Raw genomic sequence first — 26,640 nt, 5'->3', positions numbered from 1 at the left:
TTAATTTACATACACCACATGTAGCGCAGGATCCCCTGGGCTGTCTTTTCAGGTATCAGGAAACTTTGATGAAAGTCGCTTGCCTCATCTAGGACTCATTTGATATTGTTTAGCAGAGCCTGGTATTAACATTTCCTTCCAACTGTTTACTAGAATCTGTGTGTTCCCTTCAAGTGATGCATACTAGGTGCACAGGCTTCCTGCCACTGTCATCCTAATCTTTCCATGCAGACAGGAGCAGAGGGGAGAGCGCTGAGCCAGGCCCCAGCTTGCTTTTCTTTCCTGACACAGCCCGGCTCCGCTGCACTTCTCAGCTCTTGCTCTAGGTGGTGCTGTTTGACCATTTTCTTCATGTGACCCTCCACTCGGTAATATAAATTGATTCGGAGGATGACCTGATATCAAAAAAAATTCCCTTTGATTAGTAGAATCAACTTGTTCCTTCACACGATACTCTTCCCACTGAGACACATGGAGACAATTCTGACTCCAGGTTTGCAACCTTGAGATTTCTCTCAGATGCAATAAAAAAAACAAAAAAGCATTTTGAGTGGCACAGTGATGCCTAGTGCATGATCATGTTTGTCTGCTCAAACATTAAAGGGAAACTTGTGGGTTTGAGGATGCCCAGCAGCACGACAGCTGCCAATGTAAATGAGCCGTATAGAGAGAGAGGGGGCGGGAGGGGACTACAAACTTCAGAATATGAGCTGTTCGTTTATAAGTTAAAAAAAAAAAAGTCAAAAGGGAGCCCAGGATGGTGCAAGAAAGAGGAGAAAGGAAGATTTTCCTTGCAGCTAATCAGGAGAGTTCATAAGGGCTGATTACATGAGTGGAAGCCTTAAGTTCTTTTTTTTAAAAAATGTGAAAGTTTGCATGTATGTATGTATATATGTATGTATGTATAGCTTCGTGTATTACCATTATTATTGCAATCAGCAAATGGATTTACTTCCTTTATCTCATGGGCTCCTTCCCACTCACTTCTGGCAGCACATTTTCCTTTCTCCTTCATCCCAGAACATCAAAGAACAGATGCGCTTCCTAACCCTGGCTCCAGGGGACTTTATACATTGTAAACAGTGCACCTCTAACGTGGTTCACCGCTTAGAGAACGTGTGTCCCATTTTAAAACTGTGACTCCTTTATATTTTGCAGTGCTTATTTTAATAAGAGACATTGGACTTGTGACATATTTTTCATGGAGGAGTGAGCTTAATGGTTGAAAGTAGTTGATAAACTTGTTTTTCCTCTGATGCCATCAGCCAAGATCCTATGGCAATAGTAAGAGGATGACACTGGGCTGGCACCCCCTCCATAACATATTTGGACCATGTTTTCCCCCCAGAATGCACATGCAATAGCTTTGGTTTGGTAAGAGAGAGATGGTGTACTTGGTTTCCTTCTGTCACACTTTTGGTGAAATGAATTAGACTTTTAAATCAGGAAATTCAGTGAGATGAGTTAGATTTTTACACAAGAGCAGTGGAGGACTTCCAGCTGGTTGGGGGAATGATACGGAAATATCTTGCTAAATCAGGGTCTGGTGGAATGCTGCTCCCCTGGCAGGCTCCTCTTCACAGGGAGCAATCTGTGGGTTGCTTATAGAACAGAGCGAGCAGGAGGCATAGCATGGTCTTGCTCAGGGGAAGACCCGGTGTTCAGATGTTTGTCATTAGGAACTGGGTGTGGGCTTTTTCAAGTTAAACTGAAGCAGCAGTTCTATTAGGAAGAGCCTCCCAGATCAGCATCTTCTGTTTCTGGATACTCTCCCTTTGAAAAGCCAGATTTCAGCAAAAAGCTTTGCTAATGGTGAAATTGCACAACTGAAACCCTATGGGAGCAATGGGAAAGATGGAGAAAGAGGTGGTTATATCATGTACTTCAACAGTTTATTTAGAGGCTGTTGACGTTAGAATAAGAAGCCAAGACAAACAAAAATACTCATTTTGGATGAAAATATTGTCTTTTCATGTTATTATAGATAGCTGAGTCCTAAGACTTCTACAGAAACACATTTTCCTAATGAGTGGCTGATTTTTCTGGTTGTGCAAGTAATATCCAAATTATTGTACAAATTTTTGGCTCAGGAGCAAACATTGTATTGTATATTGAGCTAATCACTTGCCCTTTCTAAGGTAAGCCCTTACCTCTGCTTTCCCTTCATCTTGTCATTTCTGTTTGTTGGGTACAGGTTTCCTGTTGGTTCTTTCTGTTGGCTCTGATGTAACATGAATGAAGTTCTTAACATCCTTTCAGACATAAACACAACTTAGCTCATTGTTTCTGAGTTCATATAGAGGTTTTCTTGCCCCTGAGACTTTCGTGTCAGACAGCTGGAATGTGCTGTGTTCAAGGCTCTATCTGTTGATTTTGTATCCTACAACTTTACTGATATCACCTATCAGTTCAGTTCTAACAGTTTTCAAATTTTATTTATTTGTTTTTGTTTTTTAAATATTGCATGTTTCATTTTAGAGTCAGGAGCGTAGATGTACAGGTTTCTTAAACAGGTATATTGCATGGTGCTGAGGTTTGGGCTTCTAATGATCCCACCACCCAAGCAGTGAGCATAGTAATCGATAGGTAGGTTTTCAACCCTTGCTCCCACCATCCTTCCCTCCCACCTTTGGAGTCCCCCAGTGTCTATTGTTCCCTTCTTTGTGTTGAGTTCTAACCTTTTTTTAGTGAAGTTTGTAGGGTTTTCTATATATAACAAGATCATGCCGTCAGTAGAGACAGTTTCACTTCTTCCTTTCCTATTAAGATGCCTTTTATTTCTTTCTTTTGCCTAATTGCCCTGAGAAGTGGTGTCTGTGGGCATCCTTGTCTTGTTCCTGATGGTAGAGGAAAAGTTTCAACTTTTCACCATTGATCATAGTGTTAGCTATGGGCTTGTCATATATGGCCTTTATTTTGTTGGGATACAGTCCCTCAATACGTGATCTGTTGGGTGTTTTTTTTTTTCACCATGAAAGGGTTTCGAATTTTGTCAAAAGCTTTTTCTATATCTATTGTGATGGCCAGATAGTTTCTATCCTTTATTTTTCTAATATGGTATATTATATGTATTGATTTGCTTATGTTGAACCATGACATGATCATGGTGAATGATTCTTTCAATGTGCTATTGAATTTGGTTTGCTAGGATTTTGTTGAGGATTTTTGCATCTACGTAGATCAAGGATATTGGCCTGTCATTTTCCTTTCTTGTAGTGTTCTTGTCTGGCTTTGGAATCAGGGTAATGCTGGCCCTGTAAGATGAGTTTGGAAGTATTCCCTCCACTTCAGCTTTTTGGAAGAGTTTGAGAAGGACTGGTATTAGTTCTTCTTAAAATATTTGGTAGAATTAATCTGGGAAGCCATCTGTTTTTGGGTTTTTCATTGATAGGAGACATTTTCTTACTGATTCAACCTCCTTGCTTGCTATTAGTCTGTTCAGATTTTTAAATTTCTTCATGAGTCAATCTTGGTAGGTTTTATGTGTCTGGGAATTTATCCATTTCTTCTAGATGATCCAATTAGTTAGTGTGTAATTATACCTAGCAGTTTCTTAGGATCCTTTGTATTTCTGTGATATTGGCTATGATGTTTCATCTTTCATTTCTGATTTTATGCTCTATTGAAAACATGAGGCATAGCAGGTAGGGGGCACTGGTCAGGACTTGGGGTATAAACTGGCAGATGTTAAGGTGGGTGATTCTGGTTAACTCAGAAACTCCGAAGTCCCGTGTGGAAGAATTAACTGCCTGTACTCACCTAGTAATGTATATCCTTGGTCAAAAAAGATCCAGCTGAGAATGTTGGATGAAGGGACCAAATCAATATTCATCATTATATTGAAAACAAGTCAGATTGGCTGTGGTCTTTTGACAGCAGGTCAGTGGCTAAGTCTATTTGAACAAAGTTAGGGCAGGTTCAAGGGAGAATCCTGAGATCGGTATTCTTTGTTCCATACAAACTTGCCTTTCAGTTTCTTCTCCCCTTGCCTCCAGGATGTCCCTGCACAGCCCGTAGGGCCCCCTCCTTCAGTACCTTGCCTTACGAAGGGGAGAAAATGAGTTTTCCAATGTTAGCATATATTTAGCCTTCCAAAATTTTCTATTTCTATTTTAGGGGAGCTCTAGGAAAACAGCAGATTACTCTAAATCCCCAGGTAAAAATCTGAAATGGTGGAATTTCATATGACCAGGAGACATATTTTGGGGCAAGTGGGCTTTTCACAATCACTTGGACACGAAGGCATCTGCTTCTTCTATGCCTAAAATAGTCCTTCAATTTAGTAGTTTAATTCCTCTTCCACTTTTTCAAATTTCAAGACAATACATGTAGTGACTGAACAATTTGGATCCAAGTTTCACTATTTAACTGCCAGTGTGACCTTGGGCGAGTCACTTAATCTTTTCAAGGCTCAATTTCATCATGTAAAGTAGAAGTACAAACAATCCCTGACTTAGAATATTTTGACTTACGGTTTTTCAACTTTAAGATAGTTTGAAAGCAATACACATTCAGCAGAAGCTGTACTTTGAGTACTCATACAACCATTCTGTTTTCCACTTTCAGTACAGTATTCATTATATTACATGAGATATTCAAAGCCCACTTTATTATAAAATGGGCTTTCTGTTAGATGATTTTGCCTAACTGTAGGTTAATGTGAGTGTTTAAGGTAGGCCGAGCTAAGCTATGATGTTTAGTAGGTTAAGTGTATTAAATGCATTTTCAGCTTACAATATTTTCATAAGTTTATTGGAATATAACCCTATTGTAAATTGAGGGGTATTTGTAATAATGATATCTCTTCAAGGAGACTTTGTGAGCCTCTCATAGGAAAATGCATGCAGAGATGCATATAAATATATAATCTTTCTTTTCCATACATATGATATTCTTTAAGGATATTCAAAAATCTGGAAACAGTTGCCTCCAGGGAGATAAATGGTAGTGGGTTGGGAAACTTTTAACTGTATACGCTTTTGTACCTTTTGCATTTTGAATCAGATGAATGTATAATCTACATAAAATATTAAGATTAAAACATCACCGAATAACTTATCAGGAGTTTGGTGAACATAAGGGAAGGCCTCCTATGGTGGCTGTATTTTATTCAGTGTTGGTCACTGTTGGGCACTTCATAGAGCTTATTTCATTTCATCCTCACAAGCGCCGTAGGAGGAAGGGGCCCCAGAGGGATTCATGGTTAGAATAGCAGAGTAGGAGCATTTGGCAGCTATATTCTGTGTAGGTGATAACTTTAAAGATATTTTTGTTATAAAATGTTTCAAACATACAAAAAATATAGAGAAGCAGTTTTCTATAGTTATTAAATATTGTTAATGGGTAGTCACAGAAATTATCATCCAAAGTGGGATATTCTTGAGAGAAAAAGGAGGTTCTATTTATAATTATGGTGGGATAACAAACTTAAGATGAACAGCTCTGGACAAACTGGGTTGTATGGTCCCTGGAAAACAAGGATTACTGTAAATGTGAGTCCCGCCTTGTGCTTCTCTCTGTCCCACCAAGAAAATATGATCTTGATACAGATGTTCATTGTGTCAAGGCAACCATGGCAACCATGATCTAGATACACTGTTCAAGTTTTATGCTGATCCTACCTAGGTATGTCTCAGGAACTTTCCAGAGTTTCCTCTGAGTGCTTCTAAATTTTGCATAAATGGTATGTTGTCCCTTGTCTCTTTTTAAAACCAATAAGCCATTTTCCCTTCTTTTCCTGGAAAATTAAAGGAACAAAGACCAGGAAATAACAACGTATTAGCTAAGGTTCTGTTGATTGAAAGCAACAGAACCTAATTCTGGCTAGCTTAAACCATGCTAGGATTTAAAGAAGAATACTGCAGAATCTTAGATATCTTATGACTGGGAAAGAGGAGGTTCAGGCAGTTCCTGGGATGTCAGCAACAGGTAGCTGTCAATTAACTGCCCCCACACCACCCACTGCTGCCGTCATCAATATAGCACACACGATGGCTCCCAGCCTCTGTACGTCTGGGTTCCGGTGTTCAAATTCTAGAGACAGCAAGAGAAATCCCATTGAGTCAGGGATCCTTCCCTGGGTCACACTCCCTGCATATGGTCAGAAATGCAGGATTATGTACTAAAGACACAGCTAAAGAGGACCCACTTCACTGTTTTGGGACCATTTGCAGGGGAGGCAAAATTATGAGCTACTCACTTAAAGAGGTGATAACCATAAGTTTGCAGGAAAAAAAAAATTGGAGAAGAGAAGGATAACACTATCCTACGGTTTCTTCTGAAAATGGACGAAGGGAACAGCATTTCCATTTGGAAATTCTCTCCTGGAATTTCAATATTTATGGATTCTGAATTCTGAGAAAAATCAGTTGAGAAATTAGGAAAATGGGAAGGAACATTCTAATTTTCCTGTGAAAATTACAGCTTAATAGTCAGTATAGAGAACTTACTGGCTTGAAGAAATGCACTGACTTCAAGTCAAGCAAGATGAGGAAGCATTGACATGTGGAGATGAAAGTTAAGGTGAACAGGACAGGAGCAGTAAAGGAGCCTCAGTCAGACTTTCTTGTATCTGTTGCTGTGTTACAAGTGTGTGTTCATGGCCTTGTCCACGGCTAACAGTGAACCATTTCTGCAAATAAATATTAATGTGTTCCTAGGCATAGTAGATGTTTTACAAATCCTATGAGAGGTTTTCTAAGAAATGCCAAGTTTTAGAAACAAAATATGCCCTTAAATCGGCAATTTTGACAGTTGCTTCTTTCTAGTGCTATTCATCTTGCCAGGAGATCAGAATGTTATGTTATTTAAATGGTATTGGAGGGGATGATTGATGCCTTGTTTAACAATGTCATGTAAACAACGATTAAAGCATTAAGTATTTGTGGTGTTACCTTTCAATCTTTAAAGGACTTTTCTTTAGCATTTATTTTGTGATAATATTGATTTCTTTTTAATGTTTTCTCTATTAATGCTATTGGATTTTATAATCTTGTTACAATATGTTGGCTCCTAATAATAAGAAATCATCATTTGTTATCATATCTTTTAAAAACAGAAGACTACTAAAACTTTTCATATAATCCTGTTACAGAAAAAAACGACTATTTGCTTGTTATTATAGTCACTTATTATTTTTCAAAAACTTGTAAGTGAAGTGTTATGAAAATCATATGAATTTGGGAATTCCCAAGCATTCTCAGAAATTCGATTTCCTTGTTCCCAAATCCCAATGATTAATATCTGCCAGGAGTCGGAAAACAGTGAAAGGAAGTAACATCCTATGTTGGATACCTGGTAGGGTTAGTGAAGAAACGTTATTGCTGAGCTCTGTGTTACGCTCACGAATGATGCCATTGAGGAAGTCACGCTTGTTGAAAGGAACGCAGATACACAAAGAGTTTTGCTGCTGTCTGTTGGATAAGAACCCCCTGGTCGATTTCAGCTCCTACTGCAAGTTACAAAAATCAATCCAATGATAAATGAAAAGTGCCCAGTGTGCTGGGAAATAACTTATTTTTTGGCTTCAGAGGAAATTTTAGAAACAGTGCCAAGTGAAACGTAAAAACAAACTACGAAGACGTTCATGAATTTCCCTCTGAAGCTGACAGCCGTATTTTAGCAGATGGAACTCCTACTATTAGCCCAACTCTTGGGTTGAAACAGTGTGTCCAGGAAACCCTATGTTAAAATGCAATGTGTTGGGGATATTGTTCCTCTATTTGCTTGAGTTAATTTTCAAATTAGTGTACTCTTGCTTAGCTGTGCTCTGAGGGAATGAACAAAAGATTGGTAAACTCTGATGGAGAACACTGGTCAGGCAGGGCACATAGAATCCCTGGGGATGGTGGTTCCTGGCAAATGGGGGAGGAGGCCCTGAGCCAGGCTTGGGCTGGGCTGGAGGAACATGAAGATGGGATCTACTCACAACCCCCAAAACTGAGGGGTCCTGGTAACACATTATTTCACCCTCAGCCATGCAAATTTATTATTTTTATGGATAAAATAGCTTTAAAAAAACTAATTTACATTGAAATGTTAAAATATTTATATAAAGATTAGAAATATTTATATAGAGATTATTGGGAATCCCCTCCTAAAGCCCAAACATAAAAACTACCAAAAAAGGAAATTCCGTGTAGGCTAAGATTGCAAATGACTGATGGAATGTCATTTAAATTAAACATGGAAAATATATTTCCTCTTTAATAAAGATCTAAATTCTATTCTTTTTAGGAGCCTTCAGAAATGAAATTCAACTATTAAAAAAAGTATAGAGAAGCCTTTAGAAAAGAAACTTTTCTTTTGCTGTATTATATATTAAAGAACTTTGATGAGAATAGTTCTAAAGTGTTTAATACTCGATTCCACTGATGTTTCTAGGTATTGTGGGGAACACCTAGAAATTAAATCTTCATCTTTGGCAGATCAGAGGCCTATTATTTTTAGGTAAAACAATTAAAATCTGCTTTTAATAAATCACAAATTTTGCAAGTTAGCCATTAATAGTAAGTGCTTTTCAAAGTTTGGCCCAATACATGAAAAAGCCAGAAAAACATACCTGCATTAGTTTTGCCCATCACCTTCTTATGCTGGCCTCAGGAGATTTATTAACAGCATTCAATATTTTAGGTAGGCTGGATGTGGTGGCTCATGCATGTAATCCCAGCACTTTGGGAGGCTGAGGTGGGAGGATGGCTTGAGACCAGGAGTTCAAGACCAGCCTGGTCAACCTAGTGAGCCCCTCGGTCTCTCTGAAAAGAAAAAAAAATTAGCTATCCTGTGGCTACCTCCAAAAAGAAACTCCAGAGGAACTGAATTTTCTTTTTTGTTTCATGTGTTGGGATAATGGCTTCTTTTGCAGTTACTTACGAAGAATTTAAGGGTCAGTAAAAATATTTTTTCATCCTTAATAACATGAATTCTCTAATTTGTGTGTGATATAATGCTAGATATTGTGCCAAAAGTGTTACATAGACATAATCCATGCCCATTTTCAAAGATAATACTAATATAGAGAATAAGAATCATTATTATTGTAGTAATTATTATTTTAGTAATAGTAGTAATAATCAAAACAATTACATCAAACACTTATTAAACCCTTATTATGTGATAGGTACTGTGTAAGCAATTTCCACATATTAGCTCCTTAAATGTGATCACTAACCCCATGAGGTAGGTAGCATTATGTCCATTTTATAGATGCAGAAACTGAGCTTTGAAGAGGGAAAGCAACTTGCCCAAGGCCATGCAGGCAGTCATTGATAAGGGTGGGGAGCGAGAAGTTGAAGTCTGAGATGTAAGTTCACAGACACGAGTACACAAACACGTACAAGATACTCGTATGACATGTGGGGTTGCTTGAAATATGTAATTGACTTTCCCCAGCACAAGAAAGTGTTTGGACAGATTTCAAAGGGATCTAACACTTCCTCAGAGGACTGCCCTACGACATTTTTCCGTGTGCTTTTCTGCCTCTTGTCCTATACTTTTGGCATTTCTTCTGCTCTTAGAGGCAATGAGTCAACAGCATATTTTTAGCGCCTCCTGTGTGCATAGAAGTGGCCCCTGACTCAATGGGAGTGTATAACTACCATGGGCCAAATCAGTGTGCTTTCCTGTTAGCCAGGGGATTATAGAAGAACACGCTCCCCTGATTCCAACAGAACTTGCTGCCACTCTGATGTCTTCATTGTAAGGCCTCTAAATGAATGTTCAAGAAATTCATGTTAAAGGCACGTGTCATATGTGTAACTTGTAAACATTTGTGTACTTGTCTCTGTGTCCTTACACCTCAGGCTTCAACTCTTGTTTTTACCTTTATCAATGACTACCTGTGTGCTGTGTGGCTTTGGACCAATTGCTCACCCCCTCTAAAGCTCAGTTTCTGCATCTGTAAAATGGATATAATGCCATATATACATAGATATAGATATACATACACCAATATATATACACACATATATATGTGTGCATACATATATATACACACATATATATGTGTGTATATACATACATATATATGTGTGTATATACATATATATATAATATACAAACTGAAATATATAGTTATATAAATATTTCAGTTTAAGTTTCAAAAATCACTGGAGGGTATTTTTATAATACCCTTCAGCAATTTTACCTGCTGCCTTTGCACATTCTGGTGAATTTCTAAATGGAAGTCTGATAGAGATTAATCTTTTAATGCATCATAAATAAAAAAGAAAATCACAGAATGATGTAGCTGGAGAGGACCTTGGGGATCTATTGTTTCATGAAAGATTAATGTCCTTGATCTGTTTGTAAGTGTTTTGGAAAAATCTTCCATGGTCAAATAAAACTTGGCAATGTTGGATTAAAGTTAAATAGGTTTTTTTTTTTCCTGCAGAACTTCATAGTCTTTAATATGCTAATATGTTTTGTGAATCTACAAGGAATGAAGTGTTTCAATGCTTATTTTACCCAGATTCTCATTTTGGTACAGGCTGGTCAAGCTGAGTCAGCTAGTATATTCTCTAGATGGAGATGATGGCTGATGCCTTTTTGAGAGCAAGAGAGTCCCCAGGGGAAGCAAGGGTATATCAGTTGCTCCATTTCATGCCAAAGATCCTCAGTCTTTAGAGGCTCAGAGAAGGCTGAAAGGCTACTCTAGGCTATCAGGGCTACCATTCATTGTGACCCATGCTACAGAGAAGCTTTGAGCTCAGTGCAAAGGAGTGACCAGCCATTGAGAATCAGGAAAATTTATTTATTCCTGACCTAGTCCACTGAGGACATACAAGGAATGGGGCAGGGGAGTGTCACCAGCTATGGTTACAAGCTAGTCTGATTCTCTTTCATTAAGAAAACTGGTCCCTGAGAGTTTAGATTGGGAAGCACCAGGTTAAAAAAATTTTAGGCCAGGAGTGGTGGCCACTGTACTCCAGCCTGGGTGACAGAGTGAGAATCTGTCTTAAAAAAAAAAAAAAGTTAAGTGATGTCTTCTGTTGAGGACCTCTCAGAACTTTTAATATGAAAGTGTGCATTGTGAAGAATGGGAGTAGAGTGTACAGGAGTTTTAAAAGCTACTTGGTCATGAAACTCTTGCTTTGTGCAGGATTCGAGGGGCACTAACATTCTGAGGAAAATATTTTGGGAAACATTGATCTAATCCAAACTTCTCATTTTACCAGCAAACAACTGTGGGGCCCTCTAAGTTTCCTTTCTCCATCATTGTGACAAATTCATTGGAATTAATTCAATCAAACCTGGGGTCAGCTTTGAAGAGATTTATTTAGCAGGTAAATCTGTTTTGTACATTTTGAGGGAGTTCTGAGTTTCCATAGTCAAAAACCACAGATCAATTTAACCAACCTTTATGGAATATCACCTATGGCCCAAAGACCCTTTAGCTACAGTGATGGTCTACAAAAATATAAACTGTAATTCTTGCAATACAGGAGATTAGTAATAATGGTAAATATAATGATGATGACACCATGAATAGCTAACATTTATTGAATGCCTTTCTATTAGTCAGGCACTTTACTAAGTATTTTAATCCTCCCAACAATTAATGAGGTAGGGATTATAATAATTCCCATCTTATAGTGAGGACACTGAGGTTAGGAAATTATCCTAGCCTAAACATTAAGTGTAAGCATGAATAGAAAGGTGTTATCAGCCTATAAGACATTCCTTTATGAGTGATACAAAATCCTATATAAATTCAGAGAAAAGAAAAGTGGTTTTAGAAGTCCTTGATCAGTGAGTGTGAAGCATGTGGTGGCCCGGTTACTGTTTGTTTGCCCAATTGTCCTCCCTCTGGGGATCAGCACCCCCTTACTTTGGAAGAATTGTTTTCCTTTTCACTGTAAGGTTCTTTCTGGCTATGCGATGGGGCACATTGCCTCAAACTAGCCCTGTTCCAGTCTTTGAGAACCTTGAAATTGGAACCAAGGGAAGAGGATTGCCTCTTGAATGGTAATTCTCTAAAATCTAGTCTGAGGTGCTGGTGCCTAATCCCTGGGTCTGTGGAAGGAGCTGGGCTGTGAGAGGGGAGAATGATGTTGATGTCAAGAGAGAGGCAGGTGCTAGGAGCAGAGAGATGGAGGCCTGGAGGGTTTCTGGGCTTCTCTGAGGCTTAGGGTTTGGATCATTGTCTTCATTACTGGAACAAAGGATTTACCATACCTGCTCTTCTGGGAATGAAACTGTCCTGCTTTGCAAAATAAAGTGTCATTAGAAAGAGATCTTAAAAACCCCACACCATAGACAGGTGCACAGATCCGTAGAAGTGTTAAAGTTCTGTCTGTTGGATGCTAAGCCAAGACTCTTAAGTATGTTCTAAAGAGAAACTGGTGTGTGTAGGCTGTGCACTCCCAGGGAGATAAAAAGTTAGGAACTTTATGGGTTGGGCTTGGTGGCTCCCACCTGTAATCCCAGCACTGTGGGAGGCTAAAGTGGGCAGATTGATTGAGCTGAGGAGTTCGAGACCAGCCTAGGCAACGTGGTGAAACCCCATGTCTACAAAAGCTACAAAAATTAGCTGGGCGTGGTGGCATGTACCTGTAGGCGGGAGGATCGCTTGAGCCCAAGAGGGAGAGGGTGCAGTGAGCCATGATTGTGCCACTGCACTCCACCTGGGTGACAGGAATTTTATGGGGAATGGGATCTTGGAGACTGAGTAGAGACTAGAGGAAAAAAAAAAAAACTACCTCCCCAACTGGCCACACTATTCTTTTAAAAAAATGTTAATTGACAAATTAAAATTGTATGTATTTACGGAGGTATAATGTGATGTTATGATATATGTATACATTGTGGAATAATTAAATCCAGAGAATTAATAGATTCATCACCTCAAAACCTATCTTTTTTGTGGTGAGAACATTTGAAATTTATTGTCTTAGCAATTTTGAAATACACAATACTTCATTGTAAACTACAGTCACCATGCTGTGCTGTAGATCTCAACAAAATGTATTCTTCCTGTCTCAACTAAAACATTGTACTCTTTGACAACATTTCCCCATTCCTCTCACCCCCTCCAAAAACACCCATTCTTTATGTTGAAGAGAATGGCTAAAAAGTCCCAGCAGGTTTCAACTGACAGCTTCAGTGGTTGTCCCATCACACTTCAATGTTATTAATAGAAAGGGGAGGGGCAATACATAATTCGGACAGGCAGAAAGTACCATTGTAACCACTTTCCTGACTTCACAGAAAAAGTCCTCTTGTTTTCATCTGTAAAATGGGAACTGCGTGAATACCATTCTTCTTTTCTTCAGCCTCCAAAGAAAAAACAGATGCAAAGCCTTTTATCAATTGCAAAACAGTATACAATGTGTGTTATTACTCACAGTTGTCTTACTGTGACCAAACACTTTATAAGCCTGCGGCAAGTCAGCCTTACTCTCAGGAAGTGGACAATATTTGGGGAAGGAGAAGCAGCAGGATCTTTCAGGACAGTAGCCTTGGTGGGTCCAAAAATTCCTTGAGCGAAATGGGAGACAAAACTTTCTTCCTGCTTTGCGGTTTATCCTGTTAGTCTTGTCTCTCTTCACTCCTATTTTCTATGGAGAATTTCCTGGTTTTGGAGTTTGGGTGCGTTTTATGGAGAGGAGGCAGAACATCTTTAGCTCCAGCAGAATGAAAGGATACATGCAAATGAACCTAGCACAGTATGTGGTACCCAGTTCCCCTTTAACTTGGCTTTATTCATTCACTCCTGGTAGGGCATTAATAAGGGATTTAGCCCCCTCCTATTGAAAACGATTAATTCAGGGAAGAGTTCAGGCAGTGTGGACAGATACAGTGTAGGCCAAGCCTGTTTCTAAGGCAGGAGCTGGGTAGGGAGGGTGAGAAGGGCGAGAAGAATAGGGAAATATGTGTCGTCTGTGTTGCTGCTGTTGCAACCACCACAACAAACAAACAAGTGAAAAAAAAAAAAAAGAATTGTCCATACCGGAAAGTGTGCTGTTTTGGAGGAGGCTGGGGAAAGTGTGGATGGCTCGAGTGGGTCCTGTTGGATTGAAGTCTGACAGTGGTGATTCCCTTCAACAAATGGTCAGGTTGGGAGGGTACACACACACACACACACACACACACACACACACACACCACACGCAGCGCCCAGCCTCCGATTTCAGTGCTGGCAGGAGATAACCATTCTTAGCTCGCCTTTCCAGGGTTATTTTTGGCTGAGGCTGTTCGCTGATGGCAAAAGGTTTCAGCCCCCTCCCAAATCCCTCCCCGTGCTTGTTCTAAAGAGAAACTGGTGCGTGTAGGCTGCGCACTCCCAGGGAGACAGGGAGACGGGCCTGGCGCCGGAGAGGAACCCGGACTCTGCCCAAAGTCTCGCTGCCCGCCGGCTGTTTTCTGGCGGAGGGTGTGCCCCGGAGGGCGGCGATCGCGCGTGAAGGCTGGGGCCAGGCGCGGGTGCAGGCGTCACCGGGGTCGGGCTAGCAGGCCCTGGAATCAGGCTTTTGGGACACCCCGAAAGTGAGTCCAACTTGGGGAGAAACTGAGGACACCTCGGGCGGTCTGGCAGCGGAGAAGGTGGGCGGGAGAAAACTTTACAGGAAGGCAGAAGCAATCTCCGCCAAGGGAGTCAGCGAGCAGCCGCACGGAGAGGAGGTGCGGGCAGTCCCCAGGCGGGCGGGTGCAGGGCGCAGGGTGCTGACCTGCTGGAGAGGGGGCCTGGGCGCGAGGCGGAGTCCCGGTGCGCGGCCAGGTGGGCAGAGGCCCCCGGCAGGCTGCAGATTGCCTCCGGCCCCGGAAGCCTCAGCAGGACCGGCCAGGAGGCGCCACGGAGGGGAGCCCCATCCCGGTGCTGACAGTGCCCACCGCGCCCTACGAGGACCGGCGGCCGGCCCGCGGCGGGGGTGTGCGGCGACCTACCGGCCTCTTCGAGGGCCAGCGCAACTACCTGCCCAAATTCATCCAGAGCGTGCTATCGTCCATCGACCTGCGCGACCGCCGGGGCTGCACCACGGTGGTGGGCAGCGACGGCAGGTACTTTAGCAGGACGGCCATCGAGATCGTGGGGCAGATGGCTGCGGCCAACGGGGTGAGTTTTCGGATGCCCCTCGCTTCCCGCCGCGCTGCCGCCATGCCCTCTCCTAGCCCTTGTCACCCTGCTGCCTCCGGGCCCAGCTGGGAGGCCCCTGCCCGGCCCAGGCTTTGCTTCCTCACTCCCGTGTCCTCACCCTCCAGCGCCCCACTCCCGCCGCGCTCGCAGCCTCCCCGGCGCACCCCGGACACTGGGTTCTATTAGTACCCACCGCCCCCAAAAGCCTTGAGGGGTGTCCGTCGTTCCTGGAGCCACTCTGGGTGCCCTGGACTCTTCTCCGACTCTGCACACATCCCGCACCTGCTCATTTTTCTTTCGGACATTCTCTTACCCGACCCTGTAGATTCCAAGGCAGCTCCCAGTTTTCCATATTGTTCCCAACGCGTTCACTGCCCACAGTCCCCACACAAACTTCTTTCCCAGGCTCACAACATAGTCCCTCTGCCCCGTGCCCTTTTTGCAATAATCTGCCAGTCCCCTAAGTCTTAGCTCTGCCTATTTAACAGTAGTGGTGTCTCAGAACACACACACACACACACACACACACACACACACACACACACACACACGATCCCTGACATATTTGGCAAGAGTAGGTCCTGAAGGTTTTTAATATTTTGGTTCTTTAACCCAGTGGAATTACTGAATGATTTATTTAATTAGGGTAGGGATGGAGTGGATCCATTTGTTTGATGCTAAACAGCCTGAGCTCGCAGTTCCCAGGGGGCATATCTCTAAATGGTCTGAAATGAGATTTGCAGTGGTTTTCTTAATGCAATTCCCAACTTCTCTCCAAATGCCTTTTGACATTTGACAACATTTCATGCCTCTTCCCCTTTCGCTTTTCATCCTTGTTTTCTCTCCCTTCTCCCACGACCTCGGTAGTCTTCTGCAATCCAGATTCTCAGACTTCGGGTTTTTCTCCCTCTGCCCCTTTCCTCTCTGTCCTATAACTAGAAGCACCTTTTGGCATAGACCCGTATCCCAGTTTCCTCTTTCCCAGGTCCAGCAGCATCTCAAGGACATCTACAAGAGGGATACCTAACTTCAGGGGTCTCTGAATGATATGTGGGAAACATCGTCTAAAAAGGTAATTTTATCCTTATTCATGCAACCAGACCCACACTCATAGAACTTGTCTTTAAGGGGAGTGTCTTGCAGATGTATAAATGAGTGTTAACATCTTTAAAAGCAAAACTGAACATTTCCCTGGCATTTGTATTCCCTCCTTCCTTCCCAACCCTTTCCTTTTCATTTTCTCATTTATTATTAAAAACATTTTTAAAGGATCTCCATGCTTCATATTTATCTACTATAATTCCTCCTTCTCGGTGTTGCAGGGATGGGGAAAGAGGATTTTTTAAAAAACACAATAAAAAGCAATTGGGAGAAACAGGGCCAGTGGTGTTGGGGTGGGTAGTGGAATTGTGATTTTTGACTCCAGTAGACAATGATGCTGGATATATGGGGTTTGATTTCTCTCTGGCTCCTCACTTGAGATTGATGAAGTTTGGCTAGAATCAGGGAGTTGAAGAGAGGTTGACAAATGGTCTTTCACTCTTCTCTGACAGGCTGTTCCTGTGGAGTGATGGAGAATAATGAGCCTTGGGAGAGCTATGGGAGCTCTCATACTCCTTCCCGAGCCAATTTTTTAGGGAGTGAGAGAAACATGGCCTGTCCAATACTTGTTGTGGGTCAGGATATTTTTGAAGCTACGGTTGTTGATTTGCATGGGGAAATTATTATGTCTTATTATTTCTTGTCCCACTTTACCATAAGGGCTCCTCAGCTTCTTACTTCAATGGGTCTTCCATGACAAACACACTTTATTAACTCTAAGAGTGGAATTTATTTTAACAGATAATTAGCATAGGTCAATATATGCTTAAAATAGAGTCAAATTAAACGCACTAGCTGTTATAAAGGACAGCTGACAAAATCCACATAGAAGCATCGACTCTTAAATAATCTGAAAGTACTACTTCTAAGAGTGGCGGGCATGGGTGAAGGGAATGGTGGACATGTTTCAGAATTTCAAACGCCAACTTTAAGCAATCGTTTCCTCATTTTGTTCACCTTCTTGGGGGCTTATGCTAAAGTGAAGTGAATAGCCATAAGGCTGGCTTCAGGAGAAAGGTGGTCTAAAAGAACTGGATAATTATAAGCAAAATTGGTCTCGAATGATTGAAAATTGATGAGAATGTGCTTGTCTCCTGATTTGGCATCCTGAGTTAGACTCAGGAATACTGAACATGGATCCCAAAGGCTTTGGTCTTTTTTGATATCCTATTGGATAATCATAAGCAGGCTAGAAAAATAGGAAACTAGAATTTATTCTCTTTGAACTGACAAATCTGACCAGTGGGCTGCATTCTCTATATCTGAAAAATCTTGGTTTTGATTGAAAAAGTTAATTTTACAAAGCAATTTTCTTTTTTTAAATTAAATTTCATTTTTTTTTGACACAGGGTCTCACTTTGTTGCCCAGGCTGGAGTGCAATGGTACAGTCTTGGCTCACTGTAGCCTTGACCTCCCCAGATTCAGGTGATCTTCCCACCTCAGCCTCCTGAGTAGCTGGGGCTATAGGTGCACGCCACTACGCACAGCTGATTTTTGTGTTTTTACTACTCATAGGGTTTCTCTGTGTTGCCCAGTCTAGTCTCAAACTCCTGATCTCAAGAGATCTGCCTGCCTTGGCCTCCTAAAGTGTCATGAACCACCATGCCCAGCCTACAAAGCAATGTTCTAGGAAAAACTACAGTTACTCTTTGATTATGTAATTGCTGGAGAAGAAAAGCATGGCATTTCTAAAATGATGAACTATATTACTTATATTTTAATATCTCATAAAGTTTGAAATAGACATTTCAAACATAAACATGTATAAAAATTTTTATAAATTATAAAATCAAAAACATTTTACAATTATTATAAAATTATTATAGAATCAAAAACATTATAAATTTAAACAACTTTTTAAAAAATTTATTTTGGGATTTCCCATGGAGTGATGGAGAATAATGAGCCTTGGGAGAGCTATGGCAGCTCTCATACTCCTTCCTGGGCCAACTTTTTTAGGAAATGGGAGAAATATACCCTGTTCAATGTTTATTGTGGGTCAGGATATTTTTGAAGCTATAGTTGTTGATTTGCTTCAAACTTTAAAAAAATTATTATAAAATTATGGGATGTAAAAAAATTTATTATAAAACTTTGAAATTTTCAAACTTTCAGAAAAGCAGAGAGATGAGATTAATGGCACTCACAGGCAAGCATAGAACATAGATTGTAAACATTTTGCTATATTTGTGTCATGAATATTTTTTGCTTGTGTTTGAAAGTCTATTAAAGAAAATGATATTTTACCCCTGAATTCTTTAGTACAGATTTCTAAAAAAATAAGAACATTTTCCTGTATAGTTACAAAATCATCTTTTCAAACAAAATAAAAAATGGCTTTTTTATATCATTTATTACCCAGTCCACATTCAGATTTCCTCAATTATTATGAAATGTCCTTTTATTTTTTGAGACAAAGTCTTGCTCTTTCACACAGCCTGAAGTGCAGTGAAACAATCATAGCTCATTGCAGCCTCAAACTCCTGGGCTCAAGTGATCTTCCTGCCTCAGCTTCCTGAGTAGCTAGGACTATAGGTGCACACCACCATGCCCAGCTAATTTATTGTTTTTGTAGAGATGGAGGTCTTACTACGTTGCCCAGGCTGGTCTCAAACTCCTGGCCTCAAGTGATCCTTCCAGCTTGGTCTCCCTGAAATATCTTTTGTGGCTGGTTTGTTCAAATTAGTTTCTTCTAATCAAGGGACACACATTGCATTTGATTATTTAGCTCAAGACTGTTTTAACCTGGAAAATACACATACTCTTTGTTTATGTATTTATTTAGTGAAATTGACTTGTTGAAAAACTAGTCAGTTGTCCTGTAGAATATTTCCCCTTCTGGAATTTTCTGGTTGCTTTTTATGGTGTCATTTAACTTTTCAGTCTGTTTTTTCCTGGTTAACTGGAAGTTAGTTCTAAAGGCTTTTAGGCCTGCTATAACAAAATACCAAAAACTGGATGACTTATAAAGAACAGAAATTTATTTCTCACAGTCCTAGAGGCTAGCAAGTTTAAAATCAAGGAGCATGTGGTTTTGATATCTGGTTAGGACCAACTTTCTGGTTCATAGATTGGCTTTCTTGCTGGGCCCTCACATAGTGGGAGAGACTAGCTAGCTCTCTGGGGCCTCTTTTATAAGGGCACTAATTCCAATCATGAAGCCTCTGTCCTTATGATCTAATGACCCCCTAAAGGCCCCACCTTTTAATACCAGCACCTTTGGGGTTAGGATGTCAACATATTAATTTGGGGAAGACATACACGTTCAGCCCATTGCAAGGTTTAGTTAGATTCAGGTTCAACTTCTTTTTTTAAAGACTATTTCATAGGCAATAATGTGTATTCACATCCCATCATTAGTGATGGTGAGATGATCGCAAGGTTAGGGTGATCACTGCCTATCTCCTCTGCTATATTCCCCCTTGGGTCAAGCCAGTAGTCTGTGACGTGAACTTTGTACCATGTGTATATTCAGTTATATTCTGTATCAATAGTTACTTGATTGTTTTAGCATTTATTAATGATCCTTGCTTGAGTTGATTATTTCATTAGGGGTTTCAAAATGGTGAATTTCTAATTCTCTAATTCTATCTACATGCTTTAGCTGGCATTTTTCTATAAGCAGACCATTTTCTTCACAACTGGGTTATTTGGCTACCCTGAAACATAGTTCCTTCCGGGAAGGCAGAACATATGTTTATTTCTGTCTTTTAAAAATTACTGGTGTTTGGAGTGAAGATTAGGTGAGCTAACTACCTCCACAGGTGACAAATGAATTTTGTTTTGTCTCACTTTTGCTTTTTTGAATATCACTGTGGCTGCTTGGATTTTTATATTTAATTTGAATGGATTAGGGAATAAATGAGAAGATAGGTTTTATCTGTTTCTGTAGTTTTTATGTGGCTGTGTGAACTTACTTTTAAAAATTCCCAGAAATATTTTAATTCCCCTTTAAAGATATAAACTATGTCATACTATAAAGCAAAATAAAAACCAATCATGTGAAGAGTAAATAGTACCGTTTAAACGAATTGTGGTTAAGCTTAGTTTGTACCTAATTAGTTTTTTATTTTCTTTCTACTTTTATCTGCTTCAGAGCCTCTTCAGTGGTTTAGATCTTCTATGTGTCAAATTATTCTAATCTCTTAAAAAGTTTAAGAGCTAAAATACAACACAATGACTACAAGAATGCCTTTGTCCTTTTCTGGGTAGGTACACCTAAGGCAACTTCTTTTTCTCTTCTTTGTTCTCTTCTTCTTTCTTATTCTTAAATCATCTTCAATATTGGACAGATGACAGCACTATGCCTGCCTCAAGATGTTTCTGACTTTTTCTTTTTCTTTTTTTTTTTTTTTTGAGATGGAGTCTTGCTCTGTCACCCAGGCTAGAGTGCAGTGGCACAATCTTGGCTCACTACAACTTCTGCCTCCTGGGTTCCAGTGATTTTCCCAACTCAGCCTCCTGAGTAGCTGGGGTTACAGGCATGCACCACCACGCCTAGCTAATTTTTTGTATTTTTACTAGAGACGGGGTTTCACCATGTCGGCCAGGCTGGTCTTGAACTCCTGACCTCAAGGGATCTGCCTGCCTTGGCCTCCCAAAGTGCTGGGATTACACGTGTGAGCCACTGCACCCGGCCGTTTCTGACTTTTTCTAAAGTCTTCTTTCTCTGGAGATGACATTATATAATAGCACTGTTCAATAGAAGTTTCTTTGATGATGGAACTGTTCTATAATCTGCATTGTCCCAGCCACTAGCCATATGTGACTACTGTAACACTTGAAATGTGGCTAGAGCAACTGAAGAACTGAATTTTGCATTTTACTGAATTTTAATTAATTAAAATAGAAATGCAAATAACCATAAGTGGTTAGTAGCTACCATACTGGACAGCAAAGATCTATAATTCAGCATTTAAAATCGATTTTGTTTTGTTTTCAAAAATGGAGTCAGACTGTTACAACCCAAAAGAACTGTAGGTTAAATTAAGGTAAATCCCCAAATACTACATACACATTTGGGAAATCCAAACCAGATTTTTTCATGTGATAACCACACCCTCTTTTGACTTTAGCCTTGGAGGTAATGGAGTATGGCAGAAAAAACCCTGTATCAGCAGCTGGAAGACTCACCTTCTTTTCCTAGCTCTGCCATATATTGACCAAAAGAGTCAAAGTCCATTCAGATGGTTGAAGGGCCTTGGAATTTTGTTTTTGGTTTTCACATACAAGTTGGAGGGCAGATGCGTTAGCCTCTTGAAATACCCAGAAACCACTTGTTTCCTCATCTAAAAATCAGGTATGACAGGATGATTTAATTATCCTGGAAATCAGATGAAGCACTGCATATGAAAGCACTTTGTAACATCGATAGCACTGGGAAATGTAAAGACCTTTTACTGAAATATAAAGGTGTATGGTCAACTGAATATATCTCAGATAGTTAGGATTTGACTGTATATATTGAATATAACCTGTAGTGGGCCCCTTGGTAAACAGCTTACAGTTTTGTTGCAAGTTTTAGCCAAGAGAAAATTTATTTGTTGACTAGTCATGCCCTTTATTGGCCACATGATGAGCAGCCAAGATATTAACACACAGTGCACCTTGCAGAATTCAAGAATGTCTCAGTGTCTTGTGAACTAGGAAGCTGAAATGCAGTGGTATGCAGAAGGCTGGCTCAGTAGGAGCCTTGGGAGTGTCCTCCAGATAGATGTTTGTGCAGGTTGTGTTTGATTCCAGTTGGCCATGAAAAGCTGGTTGCTCTAAAGAATGAGAATATACTTGGTTTTGCATTTACTAGAACTATCTGGGGAACAAATCTTGGGGTGGAAGAAAGAAGGGAGGGAGGGAAAGCTGTGCTTCAATACCTAGGGCTTCTTTCCTGGAATGGATCTGAGAATCTGGGATTGGGTGGCTAATAGCTCATCTCTAGAAGGGAGAAAGAACTGGGTGGTGATGGCTTTGTATTTTCTATTGGAGTTCACTAGAGAATAGGTGAATGGAATTGGCTGCTATGATCCAGACATTAGGGAGGACAGGTTTGTGATACATTAGAAAACTTGAATGAGCCCTTCTATGATTCTCTCTTCCCTCTTTCTGCTTCCCGTTCTTAATCACCATCCGCAGGTTGTGGAATTAGCAAATCTATTATGTGAGCAATAGCAAACTTACAGGAGCCCTTGGCTCCATCTATCTCCCTGTTTGTGTCAGTTCCTTCTGGATGCTTTTAGTCTGTGGTCTTCATTCACTCTTTTTATGGGGAAGTAAAAGGAGTGGGACAGATTATGAGAACAGCTGGGTCCTCCCAGTTGCTGGGGTGGTCATTTTAAGCTTTGTTTAATGTGTCCAGAGACCCAGATGGCATTTTTAACTAAGCTGCTTTATTAAATCTTGTGATAAAGCATAGTGATGTTTATTGAAAAGGCAGACACGCATCAGCAACATTATGCGTGAAACTTGCTCTAAGAATTTTCTATAAAACATCTGTTCTCTTTGAGCCTTTTGTGAACTCTGGAAGTTTGCTAGTTTCTATACAGACTTGAGGACAAGAAGTTGGAACCCACTTTTGGAGATGTCCAAGCATAGGTATTGGAATCATTAATCCTAACCCTCTCAGTTTTAAGGCCCCGGATACCCTTCTGTTAGACAACAGTAACATGAGCAAGCACTGTAATAACCTTTAAACAAGATTATTCGGAAATAATGGACAAGAAAAATTAGTATAAATTGTTTGGGGATTTTAAAATTAAAGATAAAAAGCTAGGGCTTCAATGACCTGTGCCAGCCTATAGCCTTAAGAGTCAATTTGCAAACACTCAAGATTTGGCCAATATGCCTCTACTACTTCTACTTAACACAGTCAAAGGGAAATTTTTAGATTCTTTCATCTGATTTGACTCTCTTAGTTACGAATAAGAGGATATCTAGAATATATATGTGACTTGTTAAAATGAAAATCCACCTTCTCTGAGTCTTCAAATATCTTTCATATCTTACATTTTTTAGTCACATCAACTTTTGAAGTCATGTCCGTAGTTGTATGAAAAGAAAAATTTCAGGAACATTCAACCTCAAAAGTTCTTTTTCTTAGTCTGAAGTCGTAGAAGCATTTGACTTTTACTTTCTCTTTTTAAGTTTGTACTAGTAGGTATTTTGTATAAATATAATATTTAATTATTGCCTTTGTATTCTTTTTCTCTAGTAAACATCCTGGTTTTTAGCTATCACTATGTAGTTTTACATTTAGGGATTTCTAATGGAAAGAGAAAGGAATCTGAAATCAGAGGACGAGAGTTTATTCTACTTGACCAAACACATACACAATACTGGAAGGAGAGTTTCACAACAAATATTTAATATCTATGACATGTAAAACGTTTTTTGAAATCAAGAAAATTCAAACAATTCAATACAAATATCATCAATAATAAGACATGAACAGGTGGCCAACCTTATTAATAACCAGAGAAATATAAATTAAAACAATCCATCAACTTGTAAAAAAGATGAAATTACCCAGAGTTGGTGTAGGTGATGGAAAATTGTCATGTTTGTATACTGTTCATAGAAGTTAAATTGACATAACTTTTTGGTCAGGCAATTTGGAAGTATATATCTAAATTAATAGAGTAGTTTTCTAATAACCTGGGAATCTCTTAATCTAAGAATCTTTACTGTAGATTTTTCTAGAACAGATGTACAAACATCTGTGTACAAGGGTACTCACTGTAGCATTTTGCTAAGGAAAAACTCAGAAAAAATCTATATGTTCAACAGAGAACAGGTACATAATTTATGACACAACTGCACAATATACACCACTAAAATAAAGGATATAAATTTATATGTAGTATGAAAAAGATGTGAATGATAGCTTGTTGGTGAAAAACAGCAATGACTGGAATATTGTGTGTAACGTAATCCTGCTTTTCTGTATATAATGTAGGCATAGAAAATAGGATTGAAAGGACATACTCTAGCCAACAGTGTATATAGCTTGGGTGGAGGGGGTGTATAATGGGGAAGGAGAGTCCCTTTTCCTATCTATTCCATATACATCTCTGGATTTAAAAGATCATACATGCATATGCATTACCTTCAAAATTAAAATGATAAAGACAAAAGGAGAAGCTTTGGATTTGAATCATGATACTACTGTTTGCAACTTCTATGACCGTGGGGAAGTCGCCTAGCCTCCTGGGGTTTATTTCCTCATTTATAAAAATAGGGAAAGTAATAATACTTGTCTACATATCTTCTAGGGTTGTTGGGAGGATTGAATGTGATAATGGGTTACAGCATTATGAATTATTTATTCATAGAACACAATTATTATAAAAATATTTTGCTCTGATTAAAATAAAAGAAGGACGAGATCGTGTGTGTGTTTTCAGTCCCAGTAGCTTTACTAACCAGAAAGCGCCTGCTGATGTGGTGATCACAGTTGCTTTGGTGCAGCTTCCTCTTGACTTTTGGCAATTCTCCACGCTGCTAGCTAAGGCTGAGGTGGCGACTGTGGAAGGTGTGATCTCCTCCCCCTCCCAGCACACATTTGTGTGCATACTCACACTCATGCACACACAAACACACACATGCACACTCTATCACAGTACATGAGGTGGCAGCAGCTGCTCCGGCATAGACTTTCACACAACACAAAGGGCTTTTTTGGTGTGGTCTGTGCATTATTTCCTGTTAAGCATGAGCTGAGTCAGTGCCATGCTTTTCCATCTGAAACCTTTCTGAGGCTCAGGCTGTGTTAAGAGCAAACCCTCTCCCCTCCATGCCCACCCCATGGCCCTCTACTGAAGCCAGATCATAATCTGCTCATTTCATGAGGATTTTCAAACCGAATGGACTGGGCCATGTGAGAGATCACTGAAAGGAACAGACCAAGCAGAGGCTAAGAGACTCCACGCTAATCTGCTGAGTCATCTGAAAATGCACAGCTGTGGCAGCTCACGGTGCTTTAAAGTACTTTGGCAGGATGTTTGTTCAGGGGGCCTGTTCCTGCAGCCCTGCTGAATGTTTGGTTAGGAGGCATAATCATTTTTTGGACAGGATCTCCCAAATGTAAAGTGATAGATGCTAATGTGGAATACAATACAGAAGATACAGCTTGGATATCATAAATAACAATAAATTGTTTAATCTTGCTGAGTTGTAAATATATGATTGCCAGAGGTCTTTAGTTCACTGGAACATAGTATGGGGGCAGGGGCACTTAGAAAATAGGCAGTTATTATTTTCCAACCAGACAGAAACTGGTCTGATGAAATTTATCTAAAAAGGCATACACATGTATTTTAATTAATTGTGACAATTACTCAGAGAAAACACATGGCCCTAAAGAGGCTGAGGGTTTTTTGTTCTACCTATAAATGTATATGTATATTCACCTATATTCTACCTATGTATAAGTAAGAGAATGAGTTTTTGTTTTGGGGATATATATTTATACGTATCTATACAGACAGATATACACATACTTAATTTCTGTGTACCTATTAAGGTGCGGTGACAGATGGAAAGTATTTTTAAGCATTTAGATAGCTTATTCTATAGCATATGTGTGCATATAGCCCCCCCATAAAGCTTTGTCTCTTTTCTGGATATATTTAACAAGAGGCTAGAACAGAGTCCAAAATGTCAGAAATGTTTGAACATTCCATAGAAATGAAGGAGGTGTTTCCAAATGACCTATGTTTCTATGGCAATAAATAGAACTTGTGCTGCGTTGGATGGGTCAGGAGTAAGGAATATAAACAGTGTAAGTATGGCTATTCCAGGCAGAAATCTACCTTGTAAGAACAGCCTTGTGCAGTGAGCTCGACAACATTGATCAGTTAGCAGTCCGGTTCAGTACAACATTGATCAGGTAGCAAGACGGTTCGGCAGTGCCAGTCGGAGACACAGATGGGGACAATCAAAGAAGATGCAGGTCAGGACAAGGATGCAGACATGTACCTGTCACTACCATGGACTTCAGCAGATTCTTAGTGAGCAGGTTTATGATCAAAGAAGAAAGACATCGTTGATATGTAAGCATGTTACAATTAATTTGCTGTTTAGTTACCAGCAAACTACATCCAGTTTTTAGTTTTTAGGTTTTTTTTTCTTTTTTCTTTTTTGAAACAGGTTCTTGTTCTGTCATCCAGGCTGGAGTGCAGTCGTTATCCAAGCTCACTGCAGCCTTAAACTCCTGGGCTCCGTGGATCCTCCCACCTCAGCCTCCAAAGAAGCTGGGACTACAGGTGCACACCACCATGGCCAGCTAATATTTCTTATTTTTTTGTAGAGATGAGGCTTTGCTGTATTGCCCAGGCTGCTCTTGAGCTCCTGGCAGTGTAGATATTTCCATGTTTATACAGATGATGGTGTAGATATTTCCATGTTTATACAGATGAGTGTGTAGATATTTCCATGTTTTTAAAGATGGCGGTGTAGATATTTCCATGTTTAT

The sequence above is a fragment of the Pan troglodytes genome, chromosome 13 (assembly GCF_028858775.2).
Source record: "Pan troglodytes isolate AG18354 chromosome 13, NHGRI_mPanTro3-v2.0_pri, whole genome shotgun sequence".
In the NCBI taxonomy this organism is placed as follows: Eukaryota; Metazoa; Chordata; class Mammalia; order Primates; family Hominidae; genus Pan; species Pan troglodytes.
The sequence above is the reverse complement of the archived record's forward strand: the minus strand, read 5'-3'. Positions refer to the sequence as shown.